This window comes from Bombus pyrosoma, linkage group LG4 (genome assembly GCF_014825855.1).
Source record: "Bombus pyrosoma isolate SC7728 linkage group LG4, ASM1482585v1, whole genome shotgun sequence".
In the NCBI taxonomy this organism is placed as follows: Eukaryota; Metazoa; Arthropoda; class Insecta; order Hymenoptera; family Apidae; genus Bombus; species Bombus pyrosoma.
Genome location: NC_057773.1, coordinates 12,106,864 through 12,124,322, shown reverse-complemented (window position 1 = coordinate 12,124,322; position 17,459 = coordinate 12,106,864).

Genomic DNA, 17,459 nt, shown 5'->3' with positions numbered 1-17,459 from the left:
GCATGACGATGACCCTGTCAATTATAACACAATGCGCTCGAGAAGCGTACTTGTATTATAATAAATCATACTTGATCACAGCTCGTTAAAGTACATTTCCATTAGAGTGCATTCAGTTGTAGAACACGTACTGTGTTGAATAGACTTGATTATTGTGAGCTATGGTGATAGTATTTAAATACAATTCCGAAGGAAATTACATTTACAAAACATTCCAATGCTTAGTACATTACTTAATTCGGTACTCGCTCTACCGCAATATCAACTCAGAACAATATGTACGTATGTTCTTCATTTCGATTCAGAGAATTAAAATGAGCTATTCGTGATTATGTATCGCGTCCAACTGCAATTAATCATTGAAATCCATGAGATTTCAGAGTAACTTTATATACAACAACAGTCAACCGAGAAATTTACATAAGTGCCAGAACATAATAAATACGCTGAAAATACAAATAAAGTAACATACAAGAGCCTCTGTGTAATTTATTGAATTTCAGTTACAAGCAATAACAAACGGCCTTCAATTATTATATATAACATGATAATCATGATTATACGACATATAATTAAATTACAACTGCGTAGAAAATTATATTACAAATTATTCTCTCAGTTATTGAAACAACTGAAGCAGGCGAATACAAAGTACATTCTTTTTAATGGTATTACTTCAAAGCCTCTATCCAAATAAATCCTTTATTCAGACAGAAACTAAAGGAAACTTCAACTACGATAAGCAACAAAAAATAATGTTCGATCTCTGTACTATTCTGAACTATTCTCTCTCACGTTATTACGAACTAGAATCCCTCTATTCTCTATTTAAAAACAAAAATCTAAAAAATCTGTCAGACCAGAGACCTCTCCATCCGTTATAGGATCCAACTTCGTGGCTGAACTGTAGACTAGATTTTCTCGTTACTGCGTTAGCAATCATTCACCTGACGCACGACCATATGTATCAGCTATCGTCGAATAAGAGTCTGTTATTGCTCCTCGATTTACGAAACCCTTTGGGGATCGCAAACTCACGAAGGGTCGACGACTCTGAACTGCCAGCTTCCACGCGACTGCGTCGGTCTCAAGTGCAGCTCTTAGCTCGAAGGCTAAAAGGGCTAGGAATCTTTGAGCAGGAGAGCTTGCTGAAGGAGGGGGATATATATCGGCTTGCCCTAGACCTTCGTTTCCCTGGCGTTTTACTTAGCCTGAGCTTGCAGTTCTGCGTCCCCATTACAAGACCTCGAGATCACCTAGCCCTCTGGCTAGTCGAGCACCAGTGACCCACCCTTTTTTTCTACCCTTGCGTTTCGAAGTGTCTCTCTCCTCTTTCCCTTTCCTACAGATCGCTCTGTACGTTCGTAGAAATTTTCCGTGCAAAGCATTTTGAAATTTCGTTAGGAGCGTACAATATCAAGCGGATCTGAAAGTGTACATAGAAATTACAGGATATTGATTGCAAGCATACACTTGGCAATTTGACTGTTCAAAATATTTAAATAGTCAATTATTCGCTGTATTAGTAAGCTATAATATTGTAGTCAGTGCAGTCATATCTTCAGCACGAATTATAGCTCTGGTCCAAGTCTTCATTCAAGGTTTAGGTGGAAATTTGAGTAAAGTTATCTGTGTTTCTTCTTCTTTTCTTTATACTTTTGTTATTATTGCACTGACGTTCTTTATGTTCATACTCTGGTGAGAATTCTCTCTCATACACGAAATAAATAAATAAATAAATAAGTAATACATTCGTAACAGGTATGTAACTTTGTCCAAATATTCTTCTTTCTTCAGCTTGTGTATACTTCGGATTTGTTTCAAATTTGATCAACGTAATCGGGATAGTCATATCTGAGCTTGCAATTCCGCGCCCCCATTACGAGACCTCGAGATTACTTAGCCCTCCGGCTAGTTGAGCACCAGTGACCCACCCTTTTCTCCATCGTTGCCTTCGAGTGCCGCTCTTCTCTTTTCTTTTTCTCCACTCCTCAAACCATCGAATCTACGATTCCTCCCTCGTGCTACGCTCTTTCGTACGTCATTCCCTCGACCACGTTCCCCTGCTTTACACCCGCGCGCGATAAGGGTTCGAACAATGTGGGTTATTACAGAGGGAAACACGCAGAAGCCAGAAGCTACATACGTTAGCGCGACAAATGTTTTCGAAGCTCGGTTCGGTGTTTAATGCAAACGTTGCCTCGACGACCGTTTTCAGCTTTTCCTTTCGCTGATACGCGAGAAGGGTGTCTGGCGTTGGTTTGCTTTGGCTACGTCGTGCTTTTCGTCGCTTTCGTCGAGAGTGGACATAGGGTGAATTTCTGTTTTTGCGGTTAAGAACGATGTAGGGACTTGGCCAAGTACTTGAAATGTCGCGAGCCGAGTAACGTACGCTTTAGCCGCTACATTTACTCGCTCGTGTGTTTCCAAACAGATTAAATATGAATTTCGGGAGTTGTTAAATTGTATGGGATTATCTGGAAAGTATAAATCAAACATTATCGCGTAGGGCCGTAATAGTTTGTACTACTCTTTTCTTCTTTCTCCGGATAAGAAGAATCGTAGCAGCAAATACTTTTAAATTCATGCTTCACTGTAAATATTGATCTTTAATTAATATAAACAATGTCTTTAGCTAGGATCATATATCGGGCGATTATTTCCACTTTCTTGTATCGTTCTTTTCGATAAAAGGAAACGACGCTCTTAAAGTAACAATACGACACAGATGCTTAGTTACACGTATGTGCCAGATAATTGGAGAAGCAAAAAATAAAGAGAATCGCTTACAAGAAGACGAAAGAAATGTTTGCCGGAAGTGAGACAATTCGGTCCATCCAATAATCGACTTGAAATCGAGTAAGAAAAGTCTCGATTGCTCTGTACGATACAACAGTGCAAAGTGAAGTACAAGGAAATGCTATAAGCAGTTGCTCGAAAAGAAGGCGAACAGAAGGAAAGCGATAAAGAAAAATGAAAAGGTATGCTTCGAACATACTGAAGGAATTCGGTGTTCAACTAGGTAGAAAACTTTATGGCTGATTCACGATATGATAACAACTTAAACTCATCGTCGAGAGTGACGCGAAAAATATTTCCTGTAGAATTTATTACATCGCCGATTTATCGATAGCCAACTTTCTCGACGTACCATAGCGAACTTTTTTGCAAATCCTCGCGTCAGATTTAAATTCTTCGCAGACTCCTTCGAATTTCCTAATTCGTCTAAAATTTTCTCAGAGATACAAGCCAAATGTATAACTGCTAATTTATCATTTTCTTATTCTGGCAAATAACCTTTACAGTTTCTTCCTGAGTATCCTGAATCGTTATTTTACACGAACATAAATACACATAATCTTGACCGGTAAATCGTATTCTTGGTGATTTAAATCAATTATCACGTTTTGTGTGTGATCAACAGACTACGGATTTTTATGCATTTATGAGAAATCCAAAATAGAGTATTTATCGTAATATAAATTTCCATGGAAATTCCTATTGCCCTAAATTTCTTCGCAGAAATATAAAAATGCATAAAAATCGATCGATCTATTAATCAATAAATATCCTAATACTTACGAAGGATGATAGGATGTGAAACTTTCAGTAGTAGATATTCAAATATTTTCACGAGCTACCGTATTTCATGAGAGATATCACATTGAGCTGGTTAATCGCAAACAATCGTTACTTCGTAGCACGTGAAATAGGATATCGGATCGTAGTAGCTAGCTAGTGGAAATTTCGAATGGCACGAATCTCGAATGAAAGGGAGGATTTCCGCAAATCCAGCGTCCATGACGAGCGAACGTTGCAAAGTGTCTTGAAGTGCTAAACCGTGTGTCGATATTAATACCCTGCCGAAATCCGTATCGAGAAGGAAGGACCGTCCTTACTTCCGGTCCGCTCTTTGAAACTCGTCCCGCTGCAACGTGTTCAAAAGGACGAAAATTTAACCGAGAGAGATCCTCTGGCAAGGAGGAATAACGTCTCGCATATAAGGAAAACTCGTTACAGCCGAAGCATGTTCTCGTTTCACGAACTTATCGCGACAACGTTCTGCAGCTCCAGCCAAGGTTCAGCATATTTCAGTGCGAGTACTGAAGCTGCTTTTTCAAGATTTTTATGTTTGGATAATGGAAAGCTATGAAAACGGCTAACGAAGATTACTTCGTTTGATACAACGTTTTGTAATGGAGTGTGATTATAAATAGAGCAGATGATGTATTATGTGTGTTACACGCGTTACACATTCACGACGTATATACTTTAACATTCCACAGGGTGATACAAAGTTTCAATGAATATCGATGATATCGTAAATTGACACTGGAAATAGCAGGGAGTGTTTGATATGTACATCGATATAAAAATGATTAGCTTGTGCGTGGAAAATCTTGTGCCACCTTTTCGAAGCAATGTAAGGGAATATTGGCGACGATACGAACGTTATACATACGTGTGTGTTATCTAACATTTTCTAAAATTTAAGCGAAGATGGAGGTATTTAATGAGTACCAATTATCATTGTCTTGAAAATCAATAAATATGAGATAATGGAAATGTAATTTAGGTAGAATAAATAATTACTATTTTTGCTGAGATTATAAAACAGAATACAGCTTCACTTGTTAAAGAAAGAATTTATTTGTTCGCATGTGTTCAAATTACATAATATCATAATATCTGAAACTGAATTCTTTAACGACTTAAATATTTCAAAATTCCATTGTCTCAATTTTGCCACTCCTAATAGCCTATTCGTCGATCGAGCCGAATCACGACATCCACCTTCGTTTTCTTCACACTAAAATAGCGAAAGGAATAACAAGAAACTTTCCGAGTCCGGCGGTTAATCAATTAATCAATCACAGCGAGTGAAACTAACGAGGCTACCGTGACGAAACAGAAACGAGCAGCCCGACTTCCTTAGGAACTTGGAAGCGGCTGTTCAGGAAGAAACGGGTTACTGCTTTGCTACGGTGTGCCGGAAGTGAATTTTCCAGTTGGATGCTTGCTAGCCAAGTCGAAAAATAATCGCGGAGGGGGATTAGCAAGGGCGTGAAGCAGCGACGTTCCGACCCGGAGGCGCGCAAGCTTGAGGGAAAAAAAGGGTGTTTCGGGAGAGAAAGCCTCGCGAGAAGAAAGCCGCGCCAAGCTTACGAAGCCGAGCTTCTACGTTAAAGTTCTTCTGCATTGCGGAGACTACGCGATACAACTCGGCGAAAAGCCATCTTCTAATAAATTTGGCGACGCAAAGCAACTAGGAGAACATAAAATGCGCGTTCTCTTCTTCCATCCTTAACACAGTACGAGTACGCGCTGATCGTACGTTAAGACTGTACATTCTTAGAACAGGTTATTTAATAAATAAATAAAACGATCTCGAACCCTTGTACATCTATTAAATTTAATTTAAAAATTCCATATATGTCACGTCTTTACATAAAGATTCTTGAATTCAGTGCTATCAAAAGTTACGTATCGTTTGTAAAATGTATCGTCGAGGTGAAAAGGAAGCCTAGATCAGTCTGGAAATTTTGGAATTCTGCAATTAAAAGTCTGTCGTTTTAAATGTCTGTTGTATCATCCAGAAAGCATCAAATCCTTGATCCTAAAAATAATGTTATTAATCTGGCATAAGATACAGATATAAAAATTCTGACAACAAGTAGGAAACTCTTACACATGTAAGTTGCTCAACGTCTCCTTTGGCAATAAAGAGAATTTTCAAAGTATAATTAATTTTCAAATCCTAGAAAATAGTATATATAAATGTCCGTAAGCATTATAAATTTTATATAAATTATAATAATCTGTAATAAATTATAATGTTCTGTTCTAAATATTCCAAATATTCTAAACACCGTACAATTATTATTTGTATGTAACGAGCAACTAGAGATTCTTATGGCGATTCACAGTCAAGTTGGTGGTTGTTGAGCAGTGGCGCGGAAATCCGGGAATTTTCTGGACAAAAGGAACCCGGAAAATGAAGTCGCCCGGAATCGGCTTTGCGAATAGCGCCGTAAGAACTTCGGAATTAAGAGAGGGTTGTGGTGAGGCGATAACACCGATAATGCGGAACCGTAGAATAGAAAGGATGCCAACTGGTTAAAAGATATGGCACGTCGATCGCGGATGTGGTGGTTCTTCGAAGATGGAACTTTGCTTTTCATGCCGCGGAAATATTTCGTTTTTATTTGTTCTTAGCCCATTTAACGGGAAGTTTTTCACGTGGTCGTAAATTGCTGAGAAGAAATTTACAAAGAGTTTTGACGCATCTTTATTATCGTAATGTTTGCTCGGGCGAGTATCTTTGTGTATGGTAAAGTCGGAAAAATTTGTATAAAACTGCACATTGTTAGAAATTTCGTCGGGAAAAGAAACGGAAGATGGTTCTATAAGATCGTCTCGATAGTAAATAATTTATTAACGCATTAAGTTAAGTAATTTGATACAAAAAGTCTCAAATTTTCAATTCGTAAAAATATCCATTCATATCCTCCTAAAATTTAGTCAATGGCCAAGCATTTTCCCGTTCCTACATTGTTATACCTATTATACACGTTATTATTATTATTCTACTTGTTATACTTATACAGTATTATATCTATTTAACGAATCCGAAATATATTTGGTTAAAAGCCAAAATTTATGTAGGAGTATAGTTTCAGTTAGTTGAACAAAGGTGATATATAATGCACGAAATGTGGTAAACTCAGTGTTACCATTGTTATTCAGATTAGGAACTAAATTCACATAGTTTATACGATTTTACTTATCTTATGAGATGAAGCCAGAAGAAATTTCGTTTTATTGTTAAACTGTACAGCATTAAATGATATTCTCGTTATCTTATGTGGGTTATGAAAGTATTTAATTAATACAGCTTTTATTATACAATTTATATTACTTAAAACCTATACTATACGACTTTATATAAAGAGTTCTCATATCGTTATAGAGACATCTGAGATTTTTAACGTCGAATGTTATATCTGTCATTACCAATCACGGACAATATAAAAATGGAGTTAAAATAATCGTTACATGTTTGCTACTAAAATTGTTAACTATTTCACGATATTATTCCAAAGTTTCCGCAATTGATCAGTCGCTTTAAACGGTGAAAATGTACGGACTTAACGCACACAGCGCGACTCAATATTAATTCGCTTTTAAAAGCTTTCAATCAGTTTTATCGGCTTCTATCGATTTCGTGGCTCTTTATACAGAACAATAGAATTCTACACTTGTTTTCAGCGTAACGTTTACGAAAAGTGGAAACTATTAATGCGTTTAAGCATAATTTTGCGTCCGTCTGTTTTGTTTCGCGAGGCGCAAAACGCGCAACTCGCGTTCCCCGCTGGCCACCGAGAAACGAAATTCTCGTTCAGAGGTCTAAAGCATAGCACAAAGGCACATTAGACACAAAAGGCACACGAGATAGCGTAATCAGAGCTTTGTTCGTGGTCAACGTACGATATTTATTTTCATTGTGCAATTATTGCCGTAATGTCCATTTCTAATGCGCAATGTTACCGTGTTTAAGTCGCGTGAATTTCACGTACCAGAAGCAAGTATTCCTCATGAATTTCGCATAAGCAGATTCTGCCAATTTGTTGGCAAACTAGCGCCGCTCGCATTATCGCGTAATTGCACAAAAATACAATAAAAAGATAGTTAAATATTCCTTCCGTTTACTTTACATTAAAATCCTAGATGCGTTTATTTCAATGGTTCGTGCTATTTCCTTTTTCACTCTTTCGACGTTTTTGATATTATTAATCATCGATTTTCACGTGATTTCGACATATTCTTCCTTTGTGCACGATCATAGTTACAAACTAAAAAATAAAAAATAATTCGTCCATTAGTGTACATCTTCTAAAATGCTGGATAATAAATTCTTTTATCGAATTTTAATCGAAAAACTCAACAAAAATTTCGGCTAAAAATATGATGAAACATTTTCGAAACAATCTGTACATATCTGTGACTACTTCACTCTCATCAAGTGCGCCAAAGTGCATCGAACAAAACAACAGGCCTAATTGAATCGTTATTCAAGTAGTAGGATGCATATTCACGCAATGGTATCAACACCCTATCCGAGAGAAAGTTTCATCGGAACACGGAGGAAAAACAGAGAAAGTGAACGCATACAGATGCACAGAATGCACGTACACGCACGTACATGGTTGCAACCATCCGATAACATCGAATGTACAGGGGTAAAAGAGTAGGTGCACGTGCGCGATAGAGAAAGTGCAGTGGCATAGCGAAGGGTGCGAGCGAAAAGAGGGTGTTCTTGGCGTGGTCGCTGATTTCAAGGCGAATTTAATTCGTTCTGACGGTGCGCGCCCACTGTGCGACCATTTAAATTGTATTTTGCAAAGATCATTACCGATGCTCGATGTGCTGAGGCTAATTGGAAATTAAATCGTGGAAAAGCACGGAAAAAATTCAAATTAATCGAGATGCGAATTTAACAGCGGCAATGTTAATTCTAAATCAACGTTTATTTTGTATTTTGTTTCGACGAGTAAATCACGTGAAATTATACTTCTTTTTCGTTTTATTTTCTGCAATTGCCGCGTAATAGTCTGAAATGTAGTCTGAACGTAGCTAACGGCAATAAAACTGATTTTAAATTCTGTCGCAAATATCAGGTTGCACGTTACTGCAACTATTTGGAAATTAAATACAGAAAGAACTGTGTGAAAATAGAAGATCAATTGATGTTACGTTTAACAGTATTTCGATTCGTGCGTTCAATCCTACATTTTACAATAAATTTTGATTCAACGTTATATTCCCAGGAATTTCACCTTATAACTCTGCTGGCAGTCATTGTGATCACACAGGATTTTTTTAATTTGATGAATATTTTTGATAAGAACTGCTGTTAGATATTCTTTCATTGAATAAATTTATTTGAGTAAATCACTTTCATTGCTAGATATTTTAAATCCACCTTCTAAACGCACACATATTTTCTCATCAGACATTAACTGCATTAAGGAAGAAGAAAACTCTGAATTACGTATAGTTGATATTAAGAGAATTTGCAATAAAAATATCCAAACCTCATTACTATATGCTACAAGTAATCAGATATTCGTGTGATTATCCTGTATGTCCTCAAATTTGGAAAAAGTGCTATCAGCTTCTAGACATCTTTCAAAAGTTAGTTAAAAACATCTTTTATTCCATCCACATACGTATATAAATTATTTAAACGTAATGCAAAATAAAATAAATGACGAAACTATAATAACCCAATTTTAAGAACTTTTGAATTGTAGGACGCATAATTTTTATAAATCTAAACTAATGAAATTAATTGATCAATGAGAAAGCACGCTGAGTCATATGAAAAGTACTTCGATTAAAAAACCACGCAATTAGAGTTTTATTAATTAACCAGCTTAATATATACCACTACAATTCGATATGCGATAACTTTCCAGCCCCTATTACCTGGCCAATTAAACGCGACATTCAAAATATCGCCAATATATAGTCAAATACCCCATAACCGAAACAATAATCCCCGAACGCGTTTACGTAAGCTTCACCCGCCACAACACAGAATTCCAACGCAACCCTCGCGTCTTGCCCCCGACCAATCGCTTAATTACCGAATAATCATCGTGCCTGCGGACCGACACGCAGAAATCTGTCTCCAAACATACGTTCCGCCTTCCAAGCTACGTGCACCCCACCGAATATACTTCATTCAACTACTTCAACATTGCCAACAGCACTCTGGCGAGCATCCACACACGAGTGCACAAAAGCACAAAGCACGCGACGATGCATCGCGCTGTCGACACATCGATTCGACTTACGCTATTCTCCACCAGCCTCAACCCCTTAACTCCGACCCCATCTCCGTCTTCGTTTCACGGTGCATCTGGTTGTCTCCATGGACGCGATACGCTTACTAAATATACACCACCGCCCAAAAGTTTCTGATAGTATATAATTTATTAGATCAACCCAGAAGTAATGCGGAATTTAAAATAACGGATCCTGTTACCACTGGGAGTTTTATAAAGTTAGAGTAGAAAATTGGTAGAGTGTAAAAGATTGAAATGGAAAATTAATGGGAATAATAAGATAACTTACTATTTACAAAATTATAAATACTGACATCCAAGATATTATAGAGTAATTTTGTTATTTAAAGAATCTACTATTGTCTGCCGGTTTGGACGTTGAAGATTCCTCCAAATTCATAGAGAGACTATCGTAATTCATTTCAACAATTAATTGTAACATACAAGAATACACGAATTAATAACAAACTAATATATCATAACCACTACTTGCTGTCTCTAACAAATTTACTACACACATTATCTTCTCAAAAATTTCGAATCATTTACAATCTAATAAGAACGAAATTTGAATCGTTTTATGGAACAGTACGAATAAATTTTGAAACTTTAATATACCTCCAACGCGTAAACATGGATAAACATTGATACAAGTCCACAAAATTGTTCGCCTAAGAACTTATGAGCGGCAGTGTACGGCTGCACGTAAACTTTTCCACCCTCTGTTGCGCGCGCGGTCAACCCCCACGCAAATCAGCCAGGCCAACCCTGGGTAGAAGTTGCGGAGGGTTCGACGAAGAAGGGGTGCGACGTGTTTCGTGTTCGTCAGAGAACTCGGCAGCACGAAGGAACGACGCTGAAAGGCACGACAAGGAAAATAGCGGGAACACTGGAGACAAGTTTCACCGGCGGGGGTGAAAAAGGGGTGACACGACGGGATGTACACCGGCTCCTTCCTTTGCAACTCGTGCCGCCCCCGAAGGAACGTGTCCCTGGTGGAATACGGTTGTTATATCTACGATATACTTCCGGGATAATAATTATTCCCATGGAGGGCCGTCGCGGACCTTTATAAAACAAGAATTCTCGCCGCCTTGTGGAAGAGTTTATTTAACAAGGGTGGCCGAACTTCAGCGACGGTATTCGGTTTGCCCGGCGATTGTTCGCTGCGATGAACGTTGATGAAGTTGGTGAATGCCGCGTATTGTTCGCGATTACTTGCACGCCGGTCAATTGCGATTGTTTTGCGACTGTACAAGCTGTTGGTATTTCGACGGATTTTATTTTTTGTTGAAATTTATAGATGCTACTTTTTCTTTTTTTCTATATATATATATGTTCTTTCGTCGCTAAGGAACGAGGTTTAAAAAGAAGGTTACTTCAAGTGAGATGGAAGATTCTTTGTTTTAGGGATTTTTTAATGGATGAATGTGTTGAGGGTTGAATTTTGGGGTAAATTTGTCTGTGGTTCATTAACTCGGAAATTGCGGGGCGATAAAATGTTATATATCTGTGTAAAAAGAGTTAACCTTCGCCCTAATATTATTAATTTCTTTTTAGTTTTTGTTTGTAGATTCTATCTAAGCTAAAATTAAACATAACGTGTTTTCATAATCTTAATAATACAGCAGTGAATATTTGTTGAAACAAAACAGCGTCGTATGGAAGGAAATGTTGATAATTAGCGACACTGTGCATGTTTAGTAAGAAAGAAAATAATACTAATTTAAACAATCTTCGAATATCTACATAATTTCTAAATCTCTCGTCATACAAACTCGCTTAAATGTTTTGATGTTTTGTCTGTATTCTAAAGTTTGAGATAAGAAAATTGGATGCAAACGTGATGTTAAACTTTGATTATCGAGTTTTATTATTGCAACAGAAAGTTTCGAAGTATTTCATTAAGAAGACGGCCTAAGTTGTAATACCGTGAAAATTCGATCGTTTGTATTTTACTTGTATGTTTAAGCAAAGAATAGTCTTCGTTTGTAGTTCGTGTTTAATTTACCAAGTTTGTTGAAAAGTTTGTAATTATCTTTAACAACTATGACGACGTATTTTCTGATATGAAAATTTAGTTTCCACTTCCTACATTGACTGCTCGAAAATTGTTTCGAAATTTAACAACTTGTACAAGTTATATCTTGTTAATATATCTCCAAAGAATATCGAAGCTTTTAATTTTTCTTTCTTTTTCTTTTTTGCAAAACTTATCTTTGGATGTAAAACTACGATAATGTATAACGACGTGATGTTTCGAGAATTATTTTATTACCATCTACCAAGTAGGTATTCTATTTTGTCATTCTATAATATTGTTATATATAATTCGGAACAGCCATTAATTCTTAGTTCATCTGTTAGAACGAAGAACTGTAGTATCAACGGTAATGTAATTTTCTCATAAGCGAAGGAAAATTAGGTTACAGAGTATTAAACAGATAACGCGTGGTTATTGAATTTAAATACTCATATTCGCTTCATTAAGCTTTGTTAGAAGAGTTAACGCGCCTAATTAAAACTATTGCAACACACTCCGTACTTTACATTATTCTGTGAAGAACCATACAATGGACCATTAACACAACTGCTTCATATAAAACTATGCACATTAGGGTTCCTATTAGACTACTGGTTATGTTTTTACTGGAAAATTTTACTTTATCTAGCATTTTACATCATAAATATCTCGCGATTTCTATATATTTTCAGATTTGTTTCAAACTTTATCGTTTGTATTTTATTTCATTGTTCGTATTTTATCAACGCGATGATTGTACCACGTCGCACGCATATTATGCAGAATATATACAAAATAGATTTCCACAAGTGTCCAAGTATTTCCTATGTACGAGTATGATACTAATAAAAGCGAATAATTTTCGATTTAACACTAGAATCACTGTCGCAACATTTATCCAATCGATCAGACGCATCGATAAATTGGCAAAGGGAAGAAATACGATAAATCTGCAAACGATTACTTTCCATTGGACAAGCAACGTAGAATTTATTTCATCGATTAAATCAGCATCACCCTTTCCCGTGTGTGTACATGTGTATCTTTTTTCCTACATTTCGCCTGAAAACAAGATAGGATAAACTGCAATATTGATTTAACGCGTGTCAAGAAGGTAAACGTTTTATTGCTTTATTCGGCACGACTAAACGCTGTCACAAACGCCCTTGGCTACGACGCAGTGGACAGCACGTCACCCTCCGGTAAAATTGTCCCGCTCAAACAACTTGATAGTTTAGCTCTCGAAGCGAGATTGTAAGACTTCTTCTCAAACGAATCTCCGTGTCGGGCAAATAGACACAAGCTGCTTAAACTCACCGAACAGATTGCTCTTGCCTCTATCCATGAGTATCGCCTATATTCCCTCGCCATCTGGAACCTATATTTTTGTTCAGATTATCGTTTCGAGACCAGTTCGTCCCTTGAACTTTACAGAATGTTCATTTCTCTTGCATTATTTCCCAGCCATCGACTACGACGGAGTCGGATTCAATGAAAGTGCCGTGAAAGATGGAACAGCATGAATATTCATTGCTGGAAATTTGGTGCTGCGAAATTTGTTGCCGAGCGCTGTGAAAAGTAGGTTAGGCCGATAACAATTTTGGGTAGGTTACAAAATAGCTGAAGGTAGTGAATTTTTGTCTGCTTTTATTATGGAGATAAGTCTATTTTTGATTAAAAATTATTGTCATTCTGACGTAATTCGGTGGCTTAAATGGAATATTTTAATACAACGCAAGTGGAAAGAGAATATAATATACCGTTTAGGTTCAAAGATATGTCTTTCGAAACTAAATCCGTGAAACGTTTGAGAAAGGAACGTGCGTTTAAAAAATATTTATAGATATAACAAAAATATATATTTCGTTCTAAAATCAAGTAAGAAATAATTTAATATTAAATACGTTAACGTTAATATTAAATTGAAAAGCTGCTCTTATCTAAAAAAATGGAATATGTGAACGCTTGCTAAGCGTTTATTTAACATTTATTTAACTTTATGAAGTAACAACCTATCTACCGAATGAATTTTTAACGAGCAGCTCTTATCCTATAAATTTTTAATGTATCTGAAACTCATCTATGTAATTAACTTATATCGAACAGCGTACAAAATAATGATTCAAAATTATTTTGAAGATTCCGTTAATTGCTCTCATAGAAGCGACGTAAAGCATACGGTCGGCCATTAATTAGTAGCTGGCGAGTTAAAAACGAAACGTTAAAAGTACGAAGCTCGGCGCTGACGCTACTCTGTCATTTTCCCGGTAATTAAGCAACTTCTGTTCGCACCGATATTTTTAATCGTGTACGACGTGGCTTAACCCAGATTTCAACCGGAGCATGTTTTTACCTACAACATGTTAAAAGTCAATGGGGAAATAAAAAGACAGAGATCGAGTCAAAAAAGAAGGAAAGGGGCGGAAACATAGAATCGTACCGCGACATCGTATCTGAAAAAAAAAAAAATAGAGAGGAAAAAAGAATGAGATACGAAAGAAGCGTTGCCGAATTTCGTTTCTCTTTTAGCGGTGTTTGCCGAAGAAAGGGGAAAGAAGAGGATTGAGAAGGGGTTGAAACACCGCTGGAGGATTCAAACGACGAAACAAGTATCATGTTGCAAAGCCTTGACGGCTACAGACGTGCGCGACTCATTTTCGGAAGTGGTTCATTTTTTATTATTCCTTTTTCCCTCTCTGAGTCGTGAAATGTCGTTCAGGAGCGTATCCTCTCGATAGAACGTCGACGAGGTTGCGTACGGGGAAACGGTGTTTCTCCTCTCTCTCTCCTTTCATTTTTTTTTTTTTTTTTTTTGTATTGGCTATGCTTTCATATCAAAATGATCTTATTGGATCGACGGAAAGACTAGCAGAACTCCCGCAAAATAATGGCGAGTAATGAAGAATATAAAACGGACTTGAAGTTAATACTCGTAGTAAGCACAGAAGCTTAAAGTAAGAAGGCAAATAGAAAGACAATTCAGTTATTTTCATATTCCAGCTCTCTTTGATGGAATTTGCGTCTTAATTGATGCTTATTGCGTTGTTTATAATAGAATATCAAGCGATCGCTGCAGTCAAAGGAGAGAGAACCGTATGTAAATTAAATGGTATTTATTTCTCCTGGTGTTGCAAACAGTTTACTTGTCTGTAGCATTTTTTGACCAGAATGAAAATGTTGCGTGTAATGTAAGTTATTAATACGAAACTAGCATTAACTATGTTACGTGTATGTATAGTATCAAATTATCTTATCGGCTGTTAGTTATCACTAAAAGTTAGGAATACTCAGATTACCATAACATAAAGAAATAATATCTATGAGTTTGTTGAAGTACGTAAAGGAACATATAACGATCTAAGAAGAGCAGAAAATTGAATCATCGATTAATTAAGCTGAAAGCTAGTTTAATACGTTTATCGATGGAGACAATCGTCGAAAGTAACGGATACGGAAAAACATGGTACACCGAGCGACTCAAATTACAAGACAAATGTTCGAGGAACGGCTGGCGAGAGATGAGCACAACTCATTCTCGAAAGTGCTACGTTTCTCGTGGCTCCTTTTCTCTGTGCCAGCCAGGACACGCAATTTAGAATGCATTTCTGTAATTCAAAACGCAAGGAAAGTTTCCTGAATTCGAGAGAGAAAAAAAGAAGAAAAGGAAATAGAGAATACGAGACAGGAAATGCCAGAGAGTTGCGGTCGAAGAACAGAAAGACGCCTCGCTGAGAAACTTTCCATCCGACGTTTATTTCATTTTCAAGCGAGTATAAAAATATTCTACAATACAATAAAGGAATTTGAAATTTCACTAAAACAAAGAAAGATAGGAAAATAGGAAACAAATTATAAAACACTAATTATAAAATGATTATAAAATAAATCGATTTCATTCTGCAGATAAAATCGCGATACAATGGTAAAATTAATAAAGCACTTAGTATTGTATAATATGTTCAATAAATCGGAATTTAGCCAAAGTACTTTGAAAGATCTCATCCGATAAAAGAAACTCTAGGAACGAGTTATACGTTGCAGAAAAATGGAAACAGACGTATCTCGTTAGCTCTTCGTTTTCCCTTTGTACATATTTTTTCGAAGAAAGAACTAAATGATATCTTTCTTTGCCAAATAAATATTTTATTATTTAACAATTTTATTCATTTCATGAATGAAATCTCTCTGATTATTGTGAATTCACGTTAGAACACTCAAGGAAATTATCTTCCTTCGCAAAATAAAGAAAAACCTAATGATATTATAAAACAAACAAAATGTGTAAACTCTCAATTTAAGTTCCATTAAGCTCCCAATTAGAGTTCCAAAAACATTTTTATGCGTACACGCAGTATTACGCAATTCAATCATACAGGAAAGAGTTCGTTGAAGAGCTATTTTTCTCTGTTCCACTCTGAAAACGAAAAGAATCGAATCGGAAACCCAGAAACAGCGATATCAGCAAGCACGAAGGATGAACGCAAAAAGTTCACGCGGAAGAACATGGAACAGAGAAAGAAAGGAGAGAGGAGAGAATGAAAAAGAACTAGAAGACTGGCAGAGAAAAAAAGTACTGGCACCGGAGAGACGCATAATAGCAAAGGACTCAAACGAGGAGACAAGTGTCGTGCGACAAAGGGCCACCGGTAGGGGTTGCGCACGACTCATTTTCGGAAGTGGTTCATTTTTTATTATTTACAACCTCGTATACATGGTCTCGCTATGCTTGGACTATCTTTCACCCCTGTATAATCCGACTGGAAGGAATAAAGAAGGTGAAACGAATGGTATTGCCTGGATAGAGACACGAGATCGAATATAGTAATAGTCGCAGGAAATAGGGAAGAATGAACGGAGGTGGATGAAAAGGGAAGAGAATAGGGAAGAGAAGATGAAAGGGAAGATCGAAAAGAAGAAAGGAGGTCCTTTTTGCGTGTGAAGGTGAGACGAATAGTATTGCATGGGAAGGGACATGAGATGGAATATAGTAACATTCGTGAAATGTGTGGAAGAATGAACGAAGCCGGATGAAAGGGAAGAAGGGTGGAGAGTAGATAAAAGAAGAGATCGAAAGGAAGAAAGAAAGTCCTTTTTGCGTGTCACAGATTGAAAGAGGGTTCGTCGAAGATGGTCGTGAAAGGGTCAGGATGGCTATCTGGTGTCGGTAGAGTAAGAATAGAGAATTCTGGCAGCGTTGTGTCACAGTTTCAAACGTCGACGACTTTGGGAACGGGTGAAGGCGGGTTGCGCGATAGAAAAGCTGCTTCGATGGATAGTTTCGAAGAGTTTCTGGCCCGGTTGGACCTCGTGAACGACTTTTCATCTGGCCTTCGATCATCGTCTCGTCGAACGGCTAAAGTGGCCAATTTTATCAAGTTTTGCCGACGTAATTACTGGTCGGTGTAAATGGGACAACGAGCTACGCGAAAGACCTCCTTCGACCTATCTTCTCGATATGGTTTTTCCTCGATGACTGTGATTAAAATGTAACTGGATCGGAAGGGAACGTTGCCCGATTCATGGGATTAAAGCGTTTCGATCGAGGGATGACCGATAGGGACATTAGCGTGTACTACGTTGTGGAA